The sequence below is a fragment of the Sipha flava genome, unplaced genomic scaffold (assembly GCF_003268045.1).
Source record: "Sipha flava isolate LNK unplaced genomic scaffold, YSA_version1 293_pilon_pilon, whole genome shotgun sequence".
Lineage (NCBI taxonomy): Eukaryota > Metazoa > Arthropoda > Insecta > Hemiptera > Aphididae > Sipha > Sipha flava.
The window spans coordinates 50,096-77,974 of NW_020272964.1; the positions used below are offsets into that span (position 1 = coordinate 50,096).

Genomic DNA, 27,879 nt, shown 5'->3' on the forward strand with positions numbered 1-27,879 from the left:
AAAAAAACAGGTTTTATTAATAAATTATTAATTATCGAAAAATTGTTTAAACATTGATTTAAATGAGTTGGTAAGTTTCTATTATTGTTGTCGTATAAAATATTTTAATTTTGGAAATGTGAGAACATAATTTTAAAATTATTATTTGACTTGTCGTTAATTAATGTTCATTAGTTATAACGTTTATGGTTTGTATGTAACAAAAATAAAAAGATATCAGAAATTATAAATTGTCAAAAAGTGTGTTAATATAAATTTGCATCTTGTAATAAAATTACATAAATTATGACTCACAAGCGTTAATACGTTTACGTAGAACGGAAAAAAGTTAAAACGTATTAATTTATAATTCTAAATTAAATTAAAATTTCAAAATATTTTGAATGAAATTGTTCTTGTTTTAATTGTTTTACATGTTTAATAATACAATACAATTAATAAGTGAATATATGTATATTGTTAGAAAAAATAGTTCTTGGTTAGTTCGATAGCTTCTATTTTATGTGTGCTATATTTACTTCGGAATAATATTTCACATTCATAAAACTAATCAAATCCTAATTATTCGAATAACTGCGAAAAACAGATTTTTGAATCTTATAACAAAATGTCAGATAAAATGCAACTCAATAAAAATGAATAATTAAATTGATTTATATATAACATACCACATAAGTTTTTGTGTACGTTAAATTTAGATTTTAGAGCTTATTATAGAATTTTAATGTTAATTTTGATATATAGGTTGCAAATATTAAAGTTTGTTAGTTGACTAAAATACAACAAAAAAAGAAATGATAATGAATGCTCATTCATGTATAATATATATAATTTTATAAGTATTCAAGTAAAGATAATGTTATTTAACATTTAAAACGATGTTAGTTAGTATTTAACCTATAATTTGGTATAAGTTAAATTAAAAGTACGTGTGAAACTAAAATATTTTAAACAATGTTCACACTGTATGGTTATTAATAAATACTTTTATAGTGAATGGGCTACAACAATTTAGCAAACATATTTCGTGTTTAGACCTTTATAATGACAACGGTCAATATTATAAAACGAAATGTGCACCGAAAATTGTATTTTCTTAGTTCGTCGTAACCTTGCAATCGATTCTATACGGTTTAATAGGTGTTTTGTGGTCTATACGGTTCACAATAATATTATCAAGTTTGGTGAAACTAATTGTTAGAAAAGTACCGCTGTAACCTGTAGTTTAAATATAAGTAGGGATATGTATATAGTCAATAATTTTAGTTTTTTAACAACGTATTGCACCATTTTACCTCATTCTTGATCACATTTTCTAATGTGTTACTGAGTTACAGAGCAATGATTGTATTTGGTTTTCATTGGTGCGCTAAATGAGAATTCCACAAGATGTATTCAAGCTGAATCTACTAAAAATTATCCCACGAATTGAAGCTTTTAAACTTTTCAAGTTATTGTCTTATCTTTCTTTATATTTTGCAGATAATTTATTTTTAAAAAGTTATTCACACAAAAGGTGTAATTTACAATTAATTTTTATTCATTAAAAATTGATAAAGATAATATGATAATATAGATAAATATTCATAGATTTAACTTTAGTTTAATAAATTATAGCTTTTAATAAAAATATATGGTTACAGAATAAAATTAGTATTATTATGGCATCACAATTACATCACTATCTACTTTAAGTAAAAATAAAACAATTTATATATTGACCGAAGGAAACTAGTACCGCGGTTTTGCTAGGTTCATCTGATAGTATTTTTTTAACATGCTTAAAATAATATAATTACCAGTACTCAAGTTCGATGTATATTGCTTATAGGTACAGGAAAATTAATTGGTAACCCTCTCGTGAATCAAAACATATTTATAGAACTTAATTTTTTTCAGTTCAACTGTAAAGGTGTATCAAATACTTACGGGCAGTAAATTCTATATAGAACTATTAAACACAAATTTTTATTCCTGTTCAATCTCTTATTCTAACCAAATAATTTAAAAAAATGTTGGCGAGAAGAAGGAGATATAATTTTATACTCTTATAAAACCTCCTTATATATGAATTGGTTTCATAAGTTTTAAAAAATAGGATAACTTACTAATTATAATTTTTTATACGCATCAAATGAATATCCAACAGTTTTCGGTATCATTTCTCACAGTATTATTATTCTGAAACACAAAAAAACATCAATTAATCGTTGCGTTTGGTTGCTTCTATGATTATGATATTTATAATTAATTTAATAAGATTGAAATGATAGATATATTTCAATAAATGAATAGATTCAATTCGAAACTATGTTTTTTGCACAAGATGATATAAAATTGCCAAAAAATTTAACGATACAAGTATAATAACTGTACAAAGTACACTAATTAGTTGTCAAAGTATTCGGGAACTTTCTGTATCCTTCCCCATTTCTTCGTTTTTTTTAATTTGGTTAACATCAAAGCGCCAGTGTACATACAAAAGGTCACGTAATTAATATTGTCGTAATTCTAACGTATAATACACGGAAAAATAAATTGCATCACTAGGTTATTGTGTATTCAGATAGGTCTGCGTGACTATAAGGTCGAAGCTTTTTTTCGCGCCATCAACAGTAGAAAACGGTAGATTCAAAAGAAAGGGTAAGAGTAAGAGGAGGAGGACAAGAAGTGTGAGTTGTATGTGATTTATACCTTTTAGACGTTACTACATAAAAATAAATCTTATATTTTAATATTTTTTTGTAACGTTTAGAAATAGGCTATTAGGATAGACAAACTGAAAAATAAATATTCTTGAATAAAATGTCTCTAAAACTTTTTGAAAAAATTTCTCTTCATTAATAATACTACAATATTTAATATAACCCATACGACTATTATTTTCATAGTATCATACAAACATAGCGTAATGTGATATGAAGGTACAACTAGAAAAATACGAATGCATTATATAAATGATTTTTACATTTATATATATATATATCATAAAATAAAAAGTTTATAATTTTTTTTTTTTTACAGTAATAAATATTAAATCATTAATAAGTGTTTTATTAAAAACATTTCACCTACAAGAAAGTAGACATATTGTTAAATGTTATTAGAACTATAAGCATAAGTAAAATATAACCCAATTCTGTATAGTTTCTATTTTATTTTTATAATTTTTACATATTGTTGAATCAAATTAGGAAGAACGTATAACTAATGACTATCAATAAATACTTACAATATGTAATTGGCTAATTTTATATTAGTTTAAACTAATTTTGAAATATACATAATTAATAACTGATTTTAAGAGTAGTGAATACTGAATATTATTATTATACTAATGAAGAAATATTTATAGTGACCGAGATATTGTGTCTTAGGTTTTATAGAATGGTTCTTCACCATGTAGCCCGTGCACATTAATCAGTTAATGTTCTTTGAGCGTTTCGCAGACGTTAGCGAAAATATTATAAGTCTGGGGTTTGGATGGTTTCAAAGAGAGAAAGTGTTCGTGTATACGTTTTGGAATATATTTTATGATGATCTATAATTTTTTTAAACACATTTTTGTAAGAGCACAAAAAGCCGTACCATCCAGATATTTATTTTTTAGGTAACCATAATAATATATTTCATTTGTATGGTTCGATACTTTGAAAGGAATTTTGTTAACAAAAACTTTTATTCATTTTTTTTTTTTTTTTTTTTTTATATAATAATGGTTTTGTCAATTAAAATTATTTAGAATTTGTTACATGGTTTTGATTTATTATTTAAACTATTTTTCATTTAAAACATTAAGTAAACATTAAGTCTGTGTGGGCTCATTATTGGCCGGTCCTATTAATTTTGAATTGGTGAAAAAACCTAGCAAAATAAATCATATCTATATACTGTAGGACGCAATAATAACGAGTATGTTACGCCTATCGTAGCAGCAATATTACTTGGTAGTTTCCCTATAAATTAATTATTAAAAATGAAAAATGGTTTTAAAAAACCCTTTTGAATAAAATTCTCAATTCAATACATATATACCAGATGCTTGATTGTTATATATTTAAATTAAAGTTTTTAATGTGGCAAAAAAACTATAATTCATGATCTAAAAGGATAGATCATAAAAAAGCATTTAGTTTATAAAATAGTTTTATCTTAAGATTTAATATATATTTTGTACCAAAACATTATTACTATATATATATTGTTTTCCTGGGTAATGTTATAGGTTTTATCGATTGTTTTCATTAAGTTAAAGGTCTTTTAACATAAAACGTGTCTTGAAATAAAAATAGTACTTATTTCATATATATAATGTATAATGTATAAATTATATACGATCATTATTTGAACATTATTTGAATGGGTGTTTATAGCTAAAATTAAATTTACTTGTTACCTGTGTATTTTTGTTTATATATTATTAACAGCAAATTTTGTGCAAGCCGATGAGTCACTAAACTTCCCATGAAAAAAGATCGCTCAACTGCATTAATTAGTTATAGCTTATTTCGCATTTCTTTGCAAGTCAGTTTATACTTTGACTTACTTATAATGTGAACAATATTTTGCACTTAAATTTTTAGGAATAACTGAAGAGTATAGTGTATTATGTATTGTGAAAAAATTGAAAATTCTTCCAGACTTTGTTGCGTTTATTTACTAGAATTAGATAACCAAGCAATAAAATATTTATTACAGTATTGAACTAACTGCCTGACAATAGCAATTGAATAATAAAAACAACTTAAAAATATAAAAAGTGAAGTTTATGATAACATAATATGTATTATTTATTATTGTTTAATTTTTTAAATTGTCCAATAAATAGTAGAAACGTAACATGAAAAGAAAAATAAGTAAGAGCAGTCGACCATGAATTGTTCGTTTATTTGAAAACATAATATTAACAAAGACAATATTTCAAATGTATAATAATTTATCAAACTATGAATATAAAAAAAAATATTTTATTATGCATAATTCAGATTAGGCCTATAACAATAAGAACCTAAGACATACGACTCTATGTGAGTCACAACAAACAATATAAATTTAATAATTTGAGTGATATAATTTATAAATTTATTTATTAATTAATCATATTTAACAATATTTACATACTTGAAAGAACGTTTACTATACTTTAAATTATGAGAACTGTTTTTTTTTAATACCAGCGAATCAGTCAGTCAATTATAAATTCTATCGTTTTGGTATGTCAAAATAAATCAATGTCACACAAATATTTTAAATATGCACATCACCAAAAATATTTACACACACATAATGTACCTTATATACAGGATGTCCCAGTATGATTTGACAAATGCAATAGCTTAAAATCTGTTTATTTTAAGTATATTTTTTTAAAATAAATACTTAGATCCTGCGTTACAACAAAATTGCATTAGAAGATTGTTAAGATTTTTAGAATTCAAATTTGAAAATTTTAAATTTTATTCTACAATTTGAAAAAAAATCTAAAATAGCCTTTTGTAAATAGGAGCTTAAAAAAAATATATTGGTGTTTAAAAATCTAATAAAGGAATATCAGTTAATTTTTTAGATTTTTTAAATTTTGTGAAAAAGCTAACAATATTATTCTGTACTACATAATTATTATACTCGTAACGTATATCATTGTATAATGACTGATTGAAATTTAATTTATTCCAAGATTTTTGTTATCATTGCTAGTTGTTATCTTACTCTACTTAATTTGTATACAATTTTTCTTTTTCCTTTTTTACTTTTTTTTAAAATATTCCTAATATTTATAATACATTGATATGCTTAGGGTGTTATATTAAAGTGGTATGAGCTAGTGATGGGCAAATCCGGATTTCATAGATTATCCGGATTATTCAATTTTGCTGTTCAATGACTCAAATTTTTATTTGATAATTTGAAAAATCTTACTTGCTTTAATAATAATGACACTGATAATATGTTTTGATTATGTTTGAATTAAATATCAAATACACAGAATATTTTAAAACCACATACATGATTTTATGGAAAAATTAATAGCAACCACCAATTTAATCATAATAAAACATATCACAATAATTTTAATTATAAAAATAACTTTTTAAATATTTTAAAAATTCAAAAATTCATAATAAATCAATGATTAATCTTTAAAAAGTCATTTTAAAACCATAATTTTTCTAAAAAAAAGAATATCTGATTTACAAAATGGCTATTTTGGGTTTTTTTTAAACTGTAGAATAAAATTTAAAATTTTCAAAAAATTATTTTAATTCAATTTTGTTGTAGCACAGGACCTAAGTATTTATTTAGAAAAAAAAAAAAAATTAAAAATCATAAACAGAACGAAAGTTATTTCATTTGTCGAATCATCCTAGGACATTTTGTATGCTTAATATTGGTACATATAATATAGAACATTTTCCTTCTTTTAGTCATGATATTTAATAACAATATATTACTCAAAATTAAAAATTAGATTTTTATCTTAGTGCATGAATTGATAAAAATAACAGAATGATAAAATACTTTATCAAAGCTTGACGGCTGTCAGTAGTTCGACACTGGAATACGATACAATACGATAATATCGTATATTTTCTTTCATTTTCTATTATTGAATATAGGTTGACAGCTTGATCCGATTAACAATGTATATCATTACAATTTATTAATTATAATGGAATATATTTAAACAACTCATAGTAACAACATTGTAGTCTTATGGTTAAGTAACAGGTTTTTTTAAAATACTAAATAAAACTTAGAAAAATAACTAGGGATCCCTTGTTTTCTTAGATGTATAATAACTTATTATACATCCAAGAATTATTATCCAATAGTTATTATTAATAACTAATATTTTTACTTTGAATGGATCATAAAATAGAAACCATATAATAATTGTTTCAAAATAAAAAATTATAATTTATTAGTTTACTGTGAATAGATAATAATCTTAGTCTTCTTACCAATACATTTTTGAGTTCAAAATTAAAAATCGATAAAAGGTTATATATTTTTATCTATAAACTCCATAAAAGTGATTGATGTAAGTAATAGTCTTTAGAAATAAAGAAAGGAAAAAAATTATTCAAAATCAGGTGAAATAAATTAAATTAAGGTAAAGTATAATCGTATTTTACAATCAAAATGTTAAATATTATTCAACTAATATAAATAATATTTGTAAATATTCGACTTATTTTTTGTTAGGATATTTATTTAAATAAAGTATACAACAATTTATTTTTGTGTACATACGAATAATATAAAGATTTTATTTGTTTTAAATCAAACAAAAAATTATGTTAACTTATATGTTTATTTATTCATTTTATCACGTAATTTAATTTACAAGTAATGATGACTAATAATAATAATTATTTTCAATTATTAATATTATATTATTTGCAAATATTAGAAAATTAATTAAAAATACTTTTAACATTTATAAGAAGCTACAATAAAATAGATACAGAATATATATCATTGTTCTTTAATACTTAAAATATTGGTACTTGAAACATTTATAAAAAAAACATGCTTCAATAACTTAGGTTAAAATTTAAACTATTTTATACCTTTTTAATTATATGGTAAAATAAATAAATTAAAATAATTTTAAAAATAAAAATTAAGTCATAGAAATATACAGGTAAATGAAATTAAAAATATACTTACAGTAAACGAATATAAAAATAATAACAATTTAAGGATATTTATTTTAGTATTGAGTATCCTAAATAGTACTGAACTATTTTTTTTTGTATGAAATGTAACTTGGTATAACTGGATGAAGAAACACTTCAACGGATAAGTTATGGAAAGTTAAATATTTTTTAGTTAAACCTTCATCGACTCATTACAAACAACTCACTGTAGCTTAATATTAAATTTCCGATTTTCCCTTAGATTTTTCACAGTTCTATTAAAGCATAATATAGTCGGTAGGTATTGGTTTTGTAAGACGTAACCAAATTTAACATTAAAGTTATTACTTTAATTAATTTTAGAAATTCAATAATAATAGTTTTAATTATTAACAGTTGATTAAAAAAAATTTTAAATAGAATCTAAGAGTAGGTAGTTCAACTGTAACGAAGCAGTCATTTTTATCTATAAATATAAATACATATAAATTAAATACTAATTATATTAATTGTTCGTTAATAACTATAATGAATTATATCAGTCAGTAGATTGTTATTGAAAATCAGTTAATACAATAGTTTATAAAATTAAAAATACTAATTTATAAAATAATTTAAATTAACTACGCAATACATTTTGTAATTTGATCTGATAATTATTATGTATTCAGGTATGATAGTTAAAAATAATACTTGATTTTTTTTTAATATTTTCTTTTAACTATAATATTACATCAATTAGCTTATTAAGTAAATAATTGAACATAATCATAATTATTATTAATAAACCAAAGCTTACTGATGTGTTTTTTTAAATAATATTTAAAGAATATTACATTTTTCTGTTTTAATGAATAACTTGGATTATAAAACTACTTCCAGATTACTTAACTTCGTACATGTTAGTATGTTTTTGTTATTTTATTAAATACAAAAAGAAATGTTAAGTCAATTGATAGGTAGTTAAATAATTTAAAGTTATTACACGCAAATATGGTGATGCTATTTATTTTACTATATAAAAACTATAAACCAATTTACTTTCAACTTTATATCAAAAAAATGGTTTGATTTTAAATGTTTTAAGTTATAACGAAGGTTATTATTTGTTTTTACTTGTTTTATATGCATTTTGGTACATTTTAATTCATCTGGTGTAATAAAAATACTTATAATTTCTAAGAAATAGTAGATGTATTTTAGTCTGATGAATAATTAACTCGGTTTTCCACCATCAGTAATATTACTTGAGATTTAATAAGCCAATTTTTGAGCAAGCAGTATTTATAAGAGAATAATAAATAAATAAAGTATTTCGAAAATTAGTTTTTTTGGGAAGTATGGCAACACGTTAATACTTTTATATAATTATAATTAGTAATTTTTTAATTCTAGCCACGTTTTCCGAAGATAATAAATAAATGTGGCACAAATCAAACGAAAAATAATTATACAAGCGTATCGTTTAAATGCATGACAAATATCCATAAAGGTAGAATATTAAACAAATATACCAATAGTAATAAGCGAGAACCTTATATTTAATAATTAACAGCAAAGTTGCAACAGTAAAAAAGTAAGTCCAAAAATATATATATATATTTTTTAAATACTAAAATATACTTTAAAACGAGTTTATAAATAAATATCATTCATAAAATAAAAATTAGAAATTCAAAATATTTTGTAAGTTTAAAAAAAAATTATTATTTAAAACCGTATTTTTTTATACATGCACAGGAAGATAGCGAGAATTAATTCATGATGAAATTCAATGAAATTGTATTTAAAACTTCATTTTTTATTTTATATATAAAATTATGTAACCCTTAGGTACCACTAATAAATAATAATTGATAACACTCATATTAAAGAAAATTTGATTCAAGAACAATAACTTAATGTTAAATAAAAGCATGTTATGTTTTATTCTTTATTATCGTGACGTAGGTACTGATAGTTATTTATTATTTATGTTAAATATACATAAAGTAAAATATGAAAAGTATACATTTATTTATCTATGCAGATGCGTGCTGTAAAAAGTTTAAATTTATATGTGTTTGGTTGTTTTCGATGTCTTTAACTACAAGAACACTTGAAATAAATTTTCTCAAAGATTGTTTTTATGAAAATACTTAATTTTTTATACACTATAATTCTATATATATACCATAATATTGTAATATAATTTTATATAAAAGTGAACATATTAATCTTAAAATTGAGAACAAATATAATATTTCAATACATTCATATACTTCCAAAATAAATAGTATATTTTTATGCAGGATTTTAAAATGTGAACATTTGTATTGAACCTAATAAAATTAGAGAATAAATATAGTAGGTAAAAATAGTAAATTTGAAATTTAAATTTTAAAATCAGCATAAATACAACCCATAGTTCTGTGAGACAGTGTTTTATGAGATGGTAATCTTGAAGAAATTTCAACATTTCTAGAAATATTATAAACTTAGAATACTTAAGTTATATAAAACATAAACCATGTTATATATATATATATATATATTAATTAGCAATGAAATAAAAATTTCAACCATAATTATAATCACCTTCGATATACTTAAATGAAATTGATTATAGTATATTATATTAAGTTAATTTAAATTATGAAATTATCCTATTAGAGGTACATATGTACAATTTTAATCATAGAGAGTTACTATTTATACTTGAGTCCTTGAGATAAGAGTACAAATTTAATAAAAGAGTTGTAGTGAATAGTATTCCAGGAAACACAATGGATCATTTAAAGTTACTGTTGGTATTGAAGTTTTCATTAAATATTTTTTTTAGTAATTTAATTACTAACTAAGTTAATCGTATTATAATATCATAGATATATTAAAAATAATCGTGAATTTAAAAGTTAGTAGATTAGTAATTTAGACCATTGGCTAAAGATCAATGGAACTACGTTATAAATTACTACATTTTATATTAAGCAATTGTTAACTTTCTCAACTACTGATTTATTTTAATTTTAAGCTTTTTCCAACTTAACTCATTGTAGGTTTTAGATTCATAAATAAATGAATAAATAAATAGATAAATCATGATAGATAATGTTCATAGAATAATTAATTATTTTTTTGAAACATACTACGAAATGTGATGATTAATTTAGTTGCTATTTTGCACGTGACTAAAATCTGTATTTATGTTTTTTGATAATATAAATTCTAAATAAATTACAAAAACATAAATATTTGTAATACATGCGGTGAAAAAAAACGGCGACATTACAATGTTTTTTATTCCGAAGAAGTTAAATAACAGTATAATATAAGAAATAAAATATTAATTATAAAAAAACCGTTTTCAAATGATTTGTTATACTAGTATAAAATTGATTTTTGTTTAATACTTCCAAACTGAACTTTTTTGTTATGATAAATAAAAAAAAACTAATTGAGTTTTAAAATTAAAAACTCAAGTGCAGATTGTTTGGACAATTCATTTTGCTTCGTTCATTTTGACATATGGTACTCCTCGTAATATTAAATATGAAATAGTGACAAGTGAATTGTTTATATATTATCACTGTAACGAGTTAAGTTTACTACACAGTTTACACAATTTTTTTAAAAACAAACCATTAATTTATTATACTATTAATTCGATTTCTGTGCTATACAAATAGTAAATTTTGCTTTGCTTTTTCGCATTTATGCTTATTCACAAATTTCACAGTAAACAGGAAAATTGTTTTTTCGAAAAATAAGAATGGACCACTATATGAGAAAAGTTTCAAACATTAATTAAAGGAGAATACGTTTCATACACGTTAATAATTATTGTTATTATTATTTTAAGGTTTGATGACCTGTATATGTTAACAAAATTCAAGTGTTCGCTGTTGTTATTACGATTTCGCTTGTAATTACTACGACGACATGCGGTGACTCGGTCGGTTCAACGATAGCTGACACGACATTTAAACGAGGTAGGAGACGAAATCGCAAATAGTAGGAGTATCGACGACAAAACGTTATTCACATTACATCCACCGAATACGACGAGGACTTTTAAAAATGAAAACACCACGAACTATTTGTCCGTTACTGGTGTAAAACAGATGGACACTTAAGGAAAATTTCATTTTTTTTTTTTGTTTATACTAGCTGACCTGACAGACGTTGTCCTGTATTGATTACAATATTGGATTCGAATCGGTATAATTAATAAAAAAAAATATTTAAAAAAAAATATTTATTATTCCAACGCTTTATGATATACAACATTCTTAGTTTTTTTTTTCTTGCGCATAGGTATATAGTTTTTTTGGTATTTCAGCACGGGAATAGGTGACATATAACTGGCCACGTGAAAAACATGGATTTTCAAGATTAATGCCACAAACACTTAGCGACTGCCCTTGAGATTTATTTATCGACATTAAAAAATTCTAGCTGCATTGGAAATTGTAACCATTTAAAGTCGAATGGCATGTCGTTCGGAATCAAAGGAATCCATGGAATCAAAACGTCTTCGCCTTTGTATTTTCCTTTCAAAATTGTGGCTTCGATGACGTTGTTCATTAATTTCTTCACCGCAAATCGGGTACCATTACAAAGACGTGGCTGGTTTTTATTTCGCAACATAATGATTACCGATCCGATTTTTAATTGCAAATTATGAGGTAGTAATCCAGGCAGTTCCAGTGAATTTAAATTGATAGTTGACCACATCATCTCGGTTAGTAATGAAATCAATCGATTCGTATGTCATTAATTCGCCAGCTATCTTATTTTGAAACTGAAAATTTAATTTGTTAACATCAACGTTTTTTGCAGTCAATTTAACTTTTTTGCTTGACCATACATGATTTTTGTATATTTGAGCAATGTTTGGGAAAACCTTCTTGATGAGTTCGGTTTTAGTTTCAGTATAGCGACAAAAATTGGTAGGAAAAATGATGTATCCAGACGATGAGTCATTAGGTATTTTGCCATTACTAATATCGAGTAATTTTTTGAAAAAAAACTTCTCCAGATCTGCAATTCGACTCGATGTTTATATTTAATTTGAGCGTTTTAACGTCTTTCTATAAAATGGATGACTTTAAACATGCGTTAAGTTCGTCGGCTGGCGTTGATCGTGGTATTACTGGTTGTGTTTGGCGAAAATCACCTGACAATAAAATCATTGCATCACCCAACCGATTTTGGTTCTTTTGGTTCAATTAAATTAATTTTATAAATAAATATTTGTTCGGAACAATTAAATATCTGAAGAAATTATTTCTAATTCAAGTGCATGTTTTTTTAAATTATATAATACTATAACATTTAATGGCTACACACACACACACACACACACACACACACACACAAATTTCGTTATACAAGTTCTACATTTAAGGCTATAAATTAAATATAAATTTATTTACCTAGTTAAATTGAGGACAGAAAATGTTTAAGCTTTATGTTTAATGCTGAAAATAATCATTATATCATATACACGAACTATATTGAAAAACATTTTAAATATATTTAAAATTACCTAAATTGTTAGAAAAAAAGAAATAATACGAGATGAAACATCATAGGAATCAATGTATTATAACTATATTTAAAGAATACAATTCACAAATTAATAATGGAAGTTAGAAATAATTTAATGTACAAAACTTACACTATAAAAGAATTCCTATAGATATTTTCTAGTTCCCTTTCAATGTCACTGCGTTTATGCAATTATAATTGTCTGGTTAATAATTTAAATTAAAAAACAATTAAACAAAGAAAATTAGTTTACATGATAATCTAATAATTTTGTTAGAAATAGTTAAGTTTATACGGGGTGTAACTAATAATTAACAAGACTGTTCTTTTAGTGATAAGTTGTGATAAGGGAAAAAAGTTGGTATATTTATGTAAAATCTATGAATATCACTGCATCGAAGAATACCAGTTTGGTTAGTTTCCGTTTCGTATAGTCTACGTTTTAAAATTTACCTCTTACGAACTGAATGACGACATTATACCGGGCAAAAAAATTGAACAAATAATTAATTTAAAATTTTTCGGCTAACAGTGCCTTATTTGTCAAGCGACTTCTAGTTAAAAATCGAACTCCGGTGCTTCAACATCTCCCATATTCATCAGAGATCTCGCTCTATGTGGTTTTTAGCTTTTTTCAAACCTATAAAGTGCGTTAAAGGGCACACATTTGAGTCAGTTGAAGCTGTAAAAATAAAAGTAACGGGGGTGTTAAAGAAATTGTTAGAAAAGGATTTCCAACGCTGTTTTAACCAATGGAAAATTAGAATGAAGTGATACGTCAAACGTGTAGGGGAGTATATAGAAGGGGAAATATTTTAAACCACAGAAAAGTATTAATAAAAAGTTTTTATAGAGAAAATCTCGTTATTTAATAGCCTTGTATTCAACACCTCTGTCAACTGTTAGTAATTTTCTAATTCTCAAGAAACTATACATTAGGCAAAGAAGAAAACAAGAAACCAAGGTCTATAAAATATACCATTTAAATCAAGTTAATTTTGAAATGGTTGATTCTCGCATACTACATTATACTTGTTATGTATAATATACACATATATACATGAATATTTTAAGTACAACATATTTGTGGAGATATTTGTTTATGCGCCCTATTAGAAGTGAAATTTCTGCGAAAAACGATTCGGAGCCATATTATGTATTATGGAACAAATACCACTAAAAATATTTCACGTTTTCACGCACAGCATCTCAAAACTCTTTTTATAGTATACCTATTATATTTACACATATATAACATAGTTAACCCAGTAATATTTGTAACAATTTTGTAACAATACAATTCAAATAAAATTACTTTTGAAATATCGTTTTATCATTTAGGTGCTGTTTTCTCGATCCCAAACATGTGTATCAAGTATGTATCTCCCAGCACACACTGTTGCACGACTGTTGTACCATGTTGCTGCGATCGACCTACCCCAGTGAAAATCAATTTTAAAAAACAGCCATGGTAAGTGTGTGTTACACAAACAAACACGTACATCTACACAAGCTGATAGTACACACCGATATGTCGCGTTCTAACTACACTAAAGACTCGCAATCGCTGCTCTCAGCCCCGTTTGGTGTTGGTTTTTCGATAATCCTCTCTCGCGCACACACACAAAAAGTCGCGCCACCAACGTGTGTATATTAATCCCACCCATTAACGCCAAGTCGCTTCGTTGCGACCGGGTATATAAAATTACTAGCAACCAGTAGCGACTCGTATGATGTGGCACTCCCTATGTACATTTTAAAATAAAATAATATTTATTTATTTATTTGATATTGAGGCCCTATTATAGATTATATTAATATAACAATCATACATGAATATAAGATATTATAAAAAAAATATTAGTGAATAAAGTATGTATGAGTATAAGCGTAAATTATGAGTTACGTATTAGAAAATAAAAATACAATTTGAAAGACCATAAGTATATGAGTTAAGGAGATTGGAAGCGGCGATTTTCTTTCTCTGTCTAACACACGTGCAGCATAGCAATTTCGACGTTTTCTAGTTCCAATTTTCCAAAAATTAAATACAAATTAGGCAGAGAAAGAAAATCGCCGCTTCCAATTCCCTTAAACAAAAAAAAAATTCATTTGCAACTATACTTGTCATTGTATGTAAATAGAAATCACGATAGTCTATATTTTTTCAAAATAATTTAAATGATTTAGAATTGTATTGGAAAATTATATTTGAAGAAAAATATCATTGCGGCTGTTACTCCAATTGGATAAGTATAATCTAAAACTTAAATGAAAGCAACCAATACCTGTAACGTTATTACTTTACTCGTGTATTAGTGTCGTGTCTGGTGGTCACAAATGTGTACTTATAATATAATAATACTAGCTGAATTTCCCTGGCTTTGCCCGTTTGTATATTTTTTTGTTTTTTTTTTATATTTACAGTATTATTTTAGAATATTATTGATAACACTGTTGAGTGTAAAATAGTTTTCATGCTTGGTCGGCATTTTGTTTTTTTTTTTTTTATATTATCTCCTTGAATAGAACATTTTTGATTTTTCCTTCAGGCAGCAGTATTAGCAGATTATTAGAAGATCTTACACATGAAGAGGCAACGTATAATATATAATAGGTCATGGGAGAAATAGTCATTCTTTAAAATCCATTCCTGCCACTTTCAAAGACTTTTACAGTTCTTAAGCTTTGTTAATTATCATGGCGAAACAGATCTTGACGGGAAACTGTACCCGTTTGAATTGAAAGTGGTAGTTAGATGGAATCAATGGTATTCTTAGTAGGGAAACTGTTTCTCCCGTACCACAGCTTGTATAACATATAGTTACTAATACGAGTACTCGTATACATAGGGTTAATGTACGTGAAATATGCAAGGTCATTTTTATTGATAAACTTATTTCAAACCTTTTTACAAAATGGACGAGTCGCAAGTAGTTGGAATCTCATGTGCCGCCTTGCTGCACAATATGTTATGGTGGTGAATTATTATTATAAATTCATTCACTTAATACAACGTTTTTTCTTATTGCACATTTATAGTATTAGAGGAACCACTATTCCAAATTTCAAGTTCGAACGTTTAGTAGTTTTTAAAAATAGTAATCAGCGAATTAATTGTATTTGGATTTTATAAAAATAGATCGAGAACTATACAGTATGTCAATTAATTGGAAAGTCAGTTGTTATTACTCATAATATAATGCAGATATTGAAATTCCGTTTTTTTAACATAATATGTAACTTATAACCCATCTTTTACCATGGTCAAATAAAATCCAAAATTCAAACCTGCCAAATTTTTTTTTGATTTTTCAAAAAAAAATGTTTGAAAAATTTCGAAAATAGCCACTTTGTAAAATTACTTATAAGTAGGCTTAGGAACTTATAGCTCTAAAAAATACACAAATATGCATGCAAATATGCTTCTAAGATCATTAAAATATGCATTATAATATGCATGTATATGCATTAAAAAAAAAAAAAATTACCATATAATGCATAAAATAAAACGTGTCCATCGGATGTAAATGTATCTTTAAACTCCGAAACAAAACTTTGTAATCTGCTACTCGTATACTGTTGTCGACATTACACAATGTTACAAAATATACTCGTATGACGTTTTACGTATGATTTGACGTTGCGTGGTTGCGAGATGCAAAAACAACGACGGATAATAATCGAAAGAATTGAACACTAAACAAATAATCTATTATTCTATATCGAATATTATGTTTATCGACATCCGGTCAATATCCAGCGGGTTATATACGGTCGATACGGGTTTATAGTATTGTTTACACTTGCACAAAAATTATAACGATTTATGAGAGGTAGTTTGCAGATAGCATATATTACTGAAAGTATTAAGTCCTCTTAGTACATTTTTTTTTCGATCGCTTGAAATATGTAGGTATCTATTGTTTTTAATTTTAAATTTGAAAAATTTGTTAAAATATGCAAAATAAGCATAAAAATTTTAAAATATGCACTCTCCTGCAAAATCTATCAAACATGCAAAAATATGTACATTCAAATTTTAGATCTGATATCATGGCACCGAGAAACAAATTTATTTCGCACACTGCTATATTTAACAATAATTAAAGAAAGTATGCAAATGTTAGAAGTCCCTAAACTTACTTATAAGTAACTCAGAGAAAAAAATTTGAAATCGGTTGAATTTTGAATAAATGAAAGCTCAAAAACAATCAGTAAAAAACAAAAAATATTTATGAGTTGTGTGTAGTTCATTACCTTATATCATATTATTAGTTATTTATTTAAAACTTTAAAAACCATACAATTTTAAAATTTGCTGTGTGTTTTGAAAATATAAAATGTTCTCATTCATTCAAAATTCAACAGATTTCAAATTTTTTTTTCTCTGATTAACTTTTAAGTAATTCTACAAAGTGGCTATTTTCGAAATTTTTGGCGGTTTTGAATTTTGGATTATTTTTGACCGAGGTAAACGATGGGCTATAAGTCACATATTATGTTAAAAAAAACGGAACTTCAATATCTACAATATATTAGGAGTAATAATTATTGACTTTCCAATTAATTTACATACTGTATAATATTATATATATATATATATATATATATATTTGTACGGGTGCGATAATTCTTGTTGCACATTTTCGGCGACGACCTGCGCGCGACTAGTTCGATATTTACGTACAATGCCAGAGCAGTAAATATTTGATGAGACAGTCTCGGCGAAAATGTTGGCTTGGTGCGCCGGTGCACGCCGTACGTGCTCGGCTAACAGACACTCGCATTATTGTGTTCAGTACTCCAGTTTTGACTTTTGAACCAACATGGACGCTGTTGAAGTTGAGGCTGTGTGTATTGTGCATTTGCTTATTATAACTATTTTAAACATATTTTTTATCTTGAGTATTTATAATTTGTCTGGCATTTATAAACTGGAGCTAAAAAAAATGTCTATATATTCAAAAGCAAACCATATTGGCTTGTAAATATCAATTGCACCCGTTCATAATTTGACTGAAATTTTTTTTTTCCGTAAATGGTCCCTGAATGTAGTCAGGGTTGAGTTTTTTTTCTTCTTCAGGTTGGTTACTGAACATTGGTTCTTGTTGTTCGCTCAATCGAACCCATCCAACGTTGATTTTTTTCCTGCCCATGTGGAATGAATAGATTGGGTCCGTATAACGAGTTTATTTTTGTATAATTCCAAAAACTTTAATATCAATTAAATTGATCAAGCACACATATCGCACGGAAAAACAGCGACGAATATGCCAGAATGCACGAGTATACACTAGGTGTGTTCTCATGCTCGCGTCTCGAACGTTCTCGTGTCTTTTGACTAGGATACAAAAAACCCAGTCTTCTGATCGAGTGTAGCCAAAACAAAAAAAGACTAGGTAAAAGTAGTCGAGCGCATCAAGTTCACTTTCTCGATGTCTCTGCGAATGCGTACTACCGGCATAATAGCTTAGAAAACTCCAATCGACAGCAATTACTGTTAAGTACTTATCCATATCAGTGATATTAATCTTATTTCATATTGTTTTTATTATTATTATAGAAGATCTATATTTTATTTACAATTGGGCTTTCAAAGTGGACGGAACTCACTATTCCGTACCTATCGGTATCAATCAAATTATAATACATATATAAATAATTTATTTTAATGAATCTCCTTGGTAAATAAATATAAAATTTGATGAATAATAGAAGTATTATTTTTGGTCAGTGCCTCGATGGCATCAGTTTTTACAGTTGTGACCAATTGTAAATGTAGTGTTCTACCAAGATATAGGCGGTGGCGTGAGGCTAGTGGCCCTTCAACATTTTTTTATCGTATTACCGTATCGAACTACCACGAGCTGCCACTGCTAAAGCGACTATAATTTAGACACGATCAGGTCAAGGTCGATGGCGGCGGCGAAGACGACGACGGGAACAGTACGTGACCGCAATCGTACGTACCTAACCGTGTACACGATCCAAAGCTGCGGCGGCGATAGGGCACGGGGAAGAAATATGCGGAGAAAACACAACAACGAACACCGTAAAAAATATGTACGCTCAAAGGCACGCGCGCACTAGATGGACTGCGAACAAGTGTATATTATATTATTATTATCATGTATGCGCGTCGGTGTCATGCGCGACGTTGATAATATACGAATTGGAATCGGATTTAAAGAACTTAGGGTGTATGTGTACTAACGCGTTTGGTAATAGGTATACTAACGAATTCAAATCGGGTTCGACACGATTTATTTAAATCAGGTTCACCCGATCGAATCAGCAGGACTTAATGGAAATACGTTTCGCAGTGTCATTATACCGCACACACATACCGTATAAATATGTGTATAGAACAATGTCAACATAATGATTATAACGTATAGTTCAAATAGTATCCCTAAGTTCATTTCGTTTCTGTAATTTTTACAATACTAACTGTTACGCCTTATCAATTAATCAATTATAAGTTTTTAAAAGACTTGCAAAAAGTCGAAACCAAAACCAATACTAGAATGGAACACATGATTAAAATCGTGGTTATTTTTAGACTATTATTCTATTACTATTTAATTTGTACTGTTATTTTGGAGTATCACGTGTGTAGATCCAATTAAGTCGTAGAGTTTTAATAATTTCGAATCCAACCGATTATACTAAATCGACTTACACATAATATAAACGAAAGACGGAGGGACTAAATTCATATTATTTTCAATTCAGAACACGGTATAGTAGGGCCAATGGTTTCTACACATGACCCCATTCGGTGTTCCAACATTTCCACATAAAATGTGGAATTCTTCGAAAACGGTTCATTGACTAAACATTTTTTATTTATCACTTAATTTCATAAATTCCTCTATGGACATAAAAATAATGTTTAAATAAATCTAACTTGATGAGCTATGTTTGTGTTTTATTATAAAATAATAATAATTTGAAATCTAAAAATCAATTAAATATATTTTAGACGTATCAAAACGAATATAATCAATTACTTTAACCTATATGGGGTACTTAAACACAGTCCGATTTTTATTGTAATTGTTCCGACGATTTGAGGATAAAAAGAGGTGAATTACAATTCACAAAATATTTTAATGTACATAGAATGTGGAATATCAAAGTAACAATAAAAACCACAAAAATAATTATTTTTCAGTCGGTTGTAACGCCTATAATATAATAATAAAAATAAGTTGACTTAAATTGATTTAGTTTATTTATATGTATTTAAATTTAAAAAAACAAAAAATTAAGTTGAGTATTGATTACCTACATGCAATGTATTACAATTTTGTACAAAATGCATAAAATTTAAATTTATGTATTTTGGATGTGTACTAACATTTATTACTATGTAATTTGTTATACTAATGTACTGATATACGTACAAATATGTAATCAACGTGTGTTTGTGCTAATATTTTGAGCATTGTTTGAGTAGTTACGCAACGGTTTGAAACAAATTAGTCGAGTTTGAAATTTGTTGCGCAAAAACTTCATGATTGACAATCTATGGACCGTCTATAGCAGCGTTTGACTAGCATCGGCAATCAAAATCCTCCAGACACTTGAAAAACCGTATTTTTTTCAATTAAAGGTAGTATCTTTTCTAATAGCTCACTAAACGTATCTGCATCTATTCTTAGATATTTTTTATAGCCAACGGCTAACTTATTCGAAGCTCTGCTACTAATCGATCATTAAGTTGGTCACTCTTCCTAAACCATTATTTCATCCATACCCTCTGCTTTATTTTCCACTTTACTTTTTTTTCTTTCGTCAAACACAATTTACCACAGCAGCATAAATATCGTTGGAGTTAGACATATTCTTGTAGAATATATGTATACTGAATATATTTTGACAAGATCAAAACTAAAACAGAAATTCGAACAAACGATTGGAACGTGTGTGTCCGAAGTTTGTGCGATCATGATATTTGCACAAACACAGACGTTGCGCGAATTTGTTTGACGTGTATGAGGGCTTTTATACTTGAATAAAACTATGAATTTAATTAATAAATCATTGAGTTAAATTTAATTTATTTTTTGTATAAAGTAAAACTAAAAAATATACAAAAACTCTTAAATACATTTCAATAAAACCACGATGTATAATTTAAAAACATAACAAAATATAACTAAGTATTTATATTTTATTTACTGTAGTAATTTACATAAAATGGTAAAATATATATATATATATTGGTTATAAGGTGTCAGTTCTATTTCATAATATCAATATTGACTACAAGCATTTAAGAAAATGATATTGTTAGGAAATTCAATAATAACTATCAAATGTACAATTTAAAATATTTATAATTTTTTTTTATTAGGATAACACTTTTAATGAATATAGAGTAAATTACAAGATCAAAAATATTTTTAAATAGAATAAATTAAAAATATTTTAAACACAAAAACTAGGTTTTCCATAGTTTTTGGTTTATTTGAAGATCCAACCCAACAGATACGCTTAGGTATTGCGTGGTAGTTGGCAGTATTATAAGTAATTTTAAACATGTTAAGATATTTTTTAAATATTACGTGATAATCACCGATAGCAAAACATAAACCTTAAAAGTTATAATGTTGTTTATAAGATGGTTGTCCAAACCCTTACGTATTCTACAATTGAATTACGTAAATATTTTTACACGCACGAAAATATATTTTTAAAGAATTAATTTTCTACATTAAAATATTTGAACATATTTAAGAACGTAGCACATTTAAAACGTTTGTAAGACGTTTAAGTAATATTCATATAATTAATAAATATTAATACTTAGTGTAAGGGAAAATATGCATTTTTATATAATTTATTTACATTTGATTTAATAAAAAAAAAAAAAAAAAACTAGTTTTTATCCATAAATCATGGAAAACAAAATTATTTTTAAATATATTTCATAAGTATTATATTTAATGCCATAATAGTATTTTTTATTATGTATAGATAAGTAAAACCAATCTTTAGACAACTGAATGAACTGAATGTATTTATTTAAAAATATATCTAAGTTTATTTTCAAGATAATTGATGTTATTAAAATGTTTATTAAATATTAAGCTTTTTAGATAAAATGAAACAAATTATATTTTACACAATCAAAAATTTATTGATTTACATATTTTTAAATCACACTTCAAATTTACAACCAGAGAGATATATTATAACGTTTATCGCTTTCTTTTATAATAGAAAGGCTATTTTGGTGCATTAAATAAATAAAAGATGTTTTATGTTGCACCATCAACGTTGAACACGCTATTTTGTCGTAATACTTGCATGAACAGATAAAATCTACACGATAGACAATTACTACTCAAATAGAAAAAAAATAATAGTTAATATTATTATATAGATATAAGAGTTCAAAGATTAAAAATGATATGTATTCAATCATTGAAGAATAAAAAAATAAGAATAAATCTAATATTTACTTGTGAATTTAATAATAACTTTAATATTATCATTATTAATTGTTACAAAAACTTACTGACTTTAATTAAAATTTATTTTATTTAATCTATCTAATTAGTGAAATTAAATAAATTGTTTTAAGAATTTTGAAACAATGGTTTTAAGATTTCAATGCATTTTATTAAACAATTATATTTAGAAAACAACTCGAAATGTGCTATTGTCCTATTGAAGGTTTTTACTTTATTTTTAAAGTTCTAAGCCTTTATGGTGTGGTGGCTAACTACCCGTGTCCAGTAGTTATGGTCACTATAAAAAACGACAATGTGAAAAAGAGGTGAAATTGGTCGGAGAGAGACAATAGAGTTAAATTATTTATTTGCAGAATAGTTGAAGGGAGCTAAACAGAATCTACTGCTATATTTCATGGGACAAGACGGTTCTAGTAGTGCCGCCATTGTCTGAATAAATCAAACTTTCATTTTCTTAATGGTTTAGTTTTGTCAAAATTCCAAAAACTTGAAAACCATCTCCGGTTCTTACACCAAGGAGGCAACAAATCAACTAGACAGCAATAAAATGAACAGAAACTGATTTTTCTTCCAATTTTTTCCTGTTTACTTCTAGTGCCGACAATTGCCGTTCCTCTTTACACGTTCATGGTTTTGAAAATGATAGATTGTCTAGGTCAAACAGTACTTTTTCTTATCCCATACTTTTTTACTTTTTACATGGTACAAGTAAGTAGATGTAGCGGCAATTTTTCTTATTTTTTGGATTACAACAATAGTATAAACGGGCTATAATATTTAGATGCAAAGTATTTGTAACACTTTTTTTTAAAATGTACTACAATTATTTTTATGAATTTTGATTAAAAAAAAGTTTATATTCTAGGAATATTTTTAACAAAATACACGACATATCATTTTATAAATGCTAAAATGTATTATATACAAAAAAATAAATAAAACTAATTATTTTATATTTAAATTGGTTATCTTACAACGAAAAAATGCGACAGAAGGCACCAAAAATGTCCAAATTAACGAACATCGTTTATAATTCATAGAAGTACCTTTTTAATTATTCACCAACTAATCTGAATACTGATTTTAGTTTTTTATAACTAGTCAATCAATCATATTGCCAACATTATATTATACGTACCTAAGTACATATATTTTTACGCCCAGTTTACCGAAGGTTGTCTAATTTTCAAAATTATTTAAATATTTACGTTTAATTATTAAGTACGTAACTCTATGAGTAAAATTAATTAATTAATATTTAACATTTAATAAGAATAATACCTAATTAGACAACGTTTTATTTATTATAAAATAAATTATTAAGCATAAAACATGGTTCGGACAGTTAAAATAAGTTTTCGATAAAAAGTATTATTTTTAATCAGAATATATAATTTATTTTAAATGTAAAATATAAAGAGGTGCAATAAATACTGATTTATAATACAAGAGAAAATTAATAAGACACAAATCACTTGTTTTTCAGAAGACAAAACCTCTTATAACTTATGAGAGTGTGTATTGGTTCATTTCTTGGTTTGGTCTTATCGTTTCCCTGCAAATGACTGTGTGCAATAAGTCAATAGAGAATACAAAAGAAACTGATGGAGAAGTCTTATTATGGGTTCAAAGTAAATGCACACACATTACCCCTCAACGTATACGGGAAATGACCATGTATAGGAGGGAAAAATATGAGTCATCTGAATTTAGGAGGGTATATCGAATATAAAGGGTCTACCGTCACCGTCTTGGTTTAATAGATGAAAATAAAATTGGCAGAATATTAAAAACATTACAATAAACGTTGATCTTTTTGGAGCTATTTATCAATGTTAATTTGGTTTATTCAATTATATGTATTAACTAATTTATTAATTTTCTTTAAATATATTAAATTTATAGATACGTTATAAAACTACTTTATATGTATTACATTGCTTGTAATAATTGTCAACTTTTTATTTATACTACTATTATTTCATAAAAAAATAAATGTATCATAAAAATATCTAAAATATCATGTTTAATACTTGTTGGTTTTTTTTTACGATGGTTACGTTTAACACGGTAATGCGCTCATTGGTATGACTTCGCATGATTTGTTAACATCGCGCTAACACGTGCAATCATTGTCGGGTGGTAACATTCTTGTTTGAATAATAACGTTATTAATCACATAATTTGTCAAAACTTTCTACATAAGGTGGAGTTGATGAATAACAAGGAGTACTTACTGGTATTTTATTATAATATATACCTATGGACATCGATGTAATAACATAATTTAAGTCAATAAATATACTTAGAATTGCATTCGAGGTGGCAATGGAATGAACTCAACTTATAATTATTATACATGAACTTTCTAAAGATATGAACTCTGGGTGAAATTCAAATTATTGAATTTTTACTATAGGTTTGAGAAGTAATTCAATTTAGTTAGCTACATAAAATTCAAAACTTTATATATAATTAAATTAAATACAATTTTTTAAATGATAATACAAACATGAGAGGCTAGTTAAATTAAACACCAATTGGTCATTATTAAACTATTTAAATAAATAATATAATACAAATAAATATAATAATAAATAATATATCATAATCTTAGAGTACAACGTAATCAAACATTTTATAACAAAAATATACTATGAAATTAAAATGATAATACGATTTATTTTTAACTCTTTTTAGCATTTACAATCATTAAAATTTTAAAACATTGAATTAAAATTGTCACCCATTGGTGGCACTTTATACAGTGATTAATTATAATTTTTAGTTAAGAAGTTCACAATATCACGTTTATTTTAGGTGACTTCTGGGGACACTTGGGATATTAGAAATGGATAATTCGGAGATCAGGGGATTTTGATGGTTTTGTTTGTTAGTATTAAGGCATTTTTAATATGATTTAGTTACATTTTATACTGTGTCGATGTAGAAGTCAACCGGGAGTGTTTCATTTAAAGCAGAATTTAAAGTATAGACGGGGCTTTGATAATTTGATGGATACATTTGGATTAGAACATTTAAATCATATTAATATTTGAAGGTTTGACAGTTCCCCATAACTGGATGCCATAGGCTCAGAGTGGTTTGAGGAGTAGCTTGTGTAGGAAGAGTTTGTTATTAAGATTAACGAGTTGTGATTTATAATGTAAGGAGGTGGCGAAGATGGCGAGAATGATTGTTAGGTTCGGTGTAGACCAAAGTATCGTATACTTTAAAAAGTTAGGATAAGAAAGTTGTGTGATAAAACAAATAAAAAATAAAATGATTTAACTATTTTAATATCATTAATTGCACTATAATTATCCACATAATTTATTTTCAACATCATATTTTCACTTTTGCAAATGTTTAGCTTTTAGCTATTTCCTCAGTTATTTCAAATATCCAAACTAATATTGAGGTAGGTTGAGGTACTGATCTGAATCAAATATTAGTTTAAAACCAATTAATAATGAAATAAAAATCTGAATGTAAACACAATAACAAGTAAATTAATCCAAATCAAATTAATAGTACATTTTTGTTACTTTATTCTATGTAATATAAATTCGATTTATAGTTATTAGAGTTTCATTTATAGACCAATAGAAAATAAAGCAAATACCCACAAAATCCGAAATCTACTGATTAGTGATACCTAATACTGCGGATAGAATACTATTAAAACGCGTACCTACATGGGATATTTTTCAGTGATAAACGATAATAATTTTCTTTTTGATAATGCAGTTTACCTTGGTTATTTAATATTATAGTATCGAGAATCGATGGCGGGTCCGATATGTACTCAGGCAAAGCATATAAAGAACATATGTTTATGTGCTTTGTGCATTATCCACTGATCTTATTGATCACGACTCCCCCTAGCTCTTTCGGCATGTACAACAATAAATGAATATAACAGGCGCACCGAATATTGTACAACATGATACACTAAATATACTGGTAGGAGAGCATCAAAATATTATTAGAGGAGAAAGCTTCTTCATTACTATTGTCGGTTTATCTAATCAAATTCCATACGTACTTGTGTTTTCCCACTATTTATCCGATTAAGCTATATTTTAACTGTAGTGGTATACAACTCTTAGCGATTCACGTCATAGTTAGAATAATAAGAGAACGTTTAGGACGAGGTTTGGGGTAAGGAAGTCGGAAATGAAATCACATATTTGTTGCTATAATTGCAGTATTTGTTATTATCATTAATACACAGAAAAATTGTATACAACTTTATTAATTAAATATAATTACAATATTTTATCATCCAAGAATATACTGCGACTACATTACTGTTTTATTATGCATTATTTTATGAGATATTTCGAAAAAAATGATTTTATTTCTAGAAATTACGAAACTAACTTAGTTTTAAATTTATTAAATTTGGACAAAATTTATTTTGAATTAATATTAATATTAATATATATATACTTTAATTTTAATTTTAAGTTGATACAAAAAAAGTATGCCTGAATGTAATAAAAATTAAACAAAAATATAGACAGATAATTTATTACTACTTACCAAAAAATGTTCCTGATTGATTTTCAAAAATCCCGTATAAATATCTACAAATAAAAAGGATATATTTATTAATAATATAAAAAAAAAAAAAAAAATAAATAAAGTTAAGTTAGTTATGTACTTATACTATACATAAATTATATTTATAACTACCTATAATGAAACAGATAATCTTATTTAACAGTACATTTTATAAAAAAAATTTAAATAGGCAATAATATGTATTTTATTTTATGATCATAAATTTATTTTAATTTAATTCAACTAATAAGATTGTTATTATGGGTTAATTTTTTATGTTTGCACTTTAAAATTGCTAATTAATTTGAATTACATACTTCTATATATTTAAGTAAAAATTGTTATCAGAAAATAGTATATTGACATATAAAATTAAGTATGAATATTTTTGAAAAATGTTTGTTTGGTAAAATGTTTGTTGCGAAAAAAAATGAATTACGAAAATAGTTAAGTATATTGGCATTTAGCACTACCTAATTAAACCTCATAAATATTTCTACAATAATTTCAACATAATGCAATTAATTTAGCATTTTTTTAAAATTAAATATATACTTAAAAGATCTTTTTATTTTAATTTTAAATAGTCTTGTAGGTTTTATCATTAATGAAAATACAACTATATTATCAAGAGAAATAAATAACTT

At 25.8% G+C, this 27,879-nt stretch overlaps 1 protein-coding gene across 2 annotated transcripts in view; it reads right to left on the reverse strand.

Moving 5' to 3' along the window:
- Nucleotides 1-27,879, reverse strand: part of LOC112685815 — an 81,569-nt gene that overhangs the window by 43,792 nt on the left and 9,898 nt on the right. Inside the window, exons 2-3 of one of the 2 annotated variants that reach the window (XM_025557830.1) lie at nucleotides 27,212-27,255; nucleotides 2,109-2,181 (exon numbers count right to left, since the gene is read on the reverse strand). The gene's annotated coding sequence lies outside the window, so the exon portion shown is untranslated. The remainder of the gene's footprint in view (nucleotides 1-2,108; nucleotides 2,182-27,211; nucleotides 27,256-27,879) is intronic. The other variant, XM_025557831.1, reaches the window with a different exon arrangement.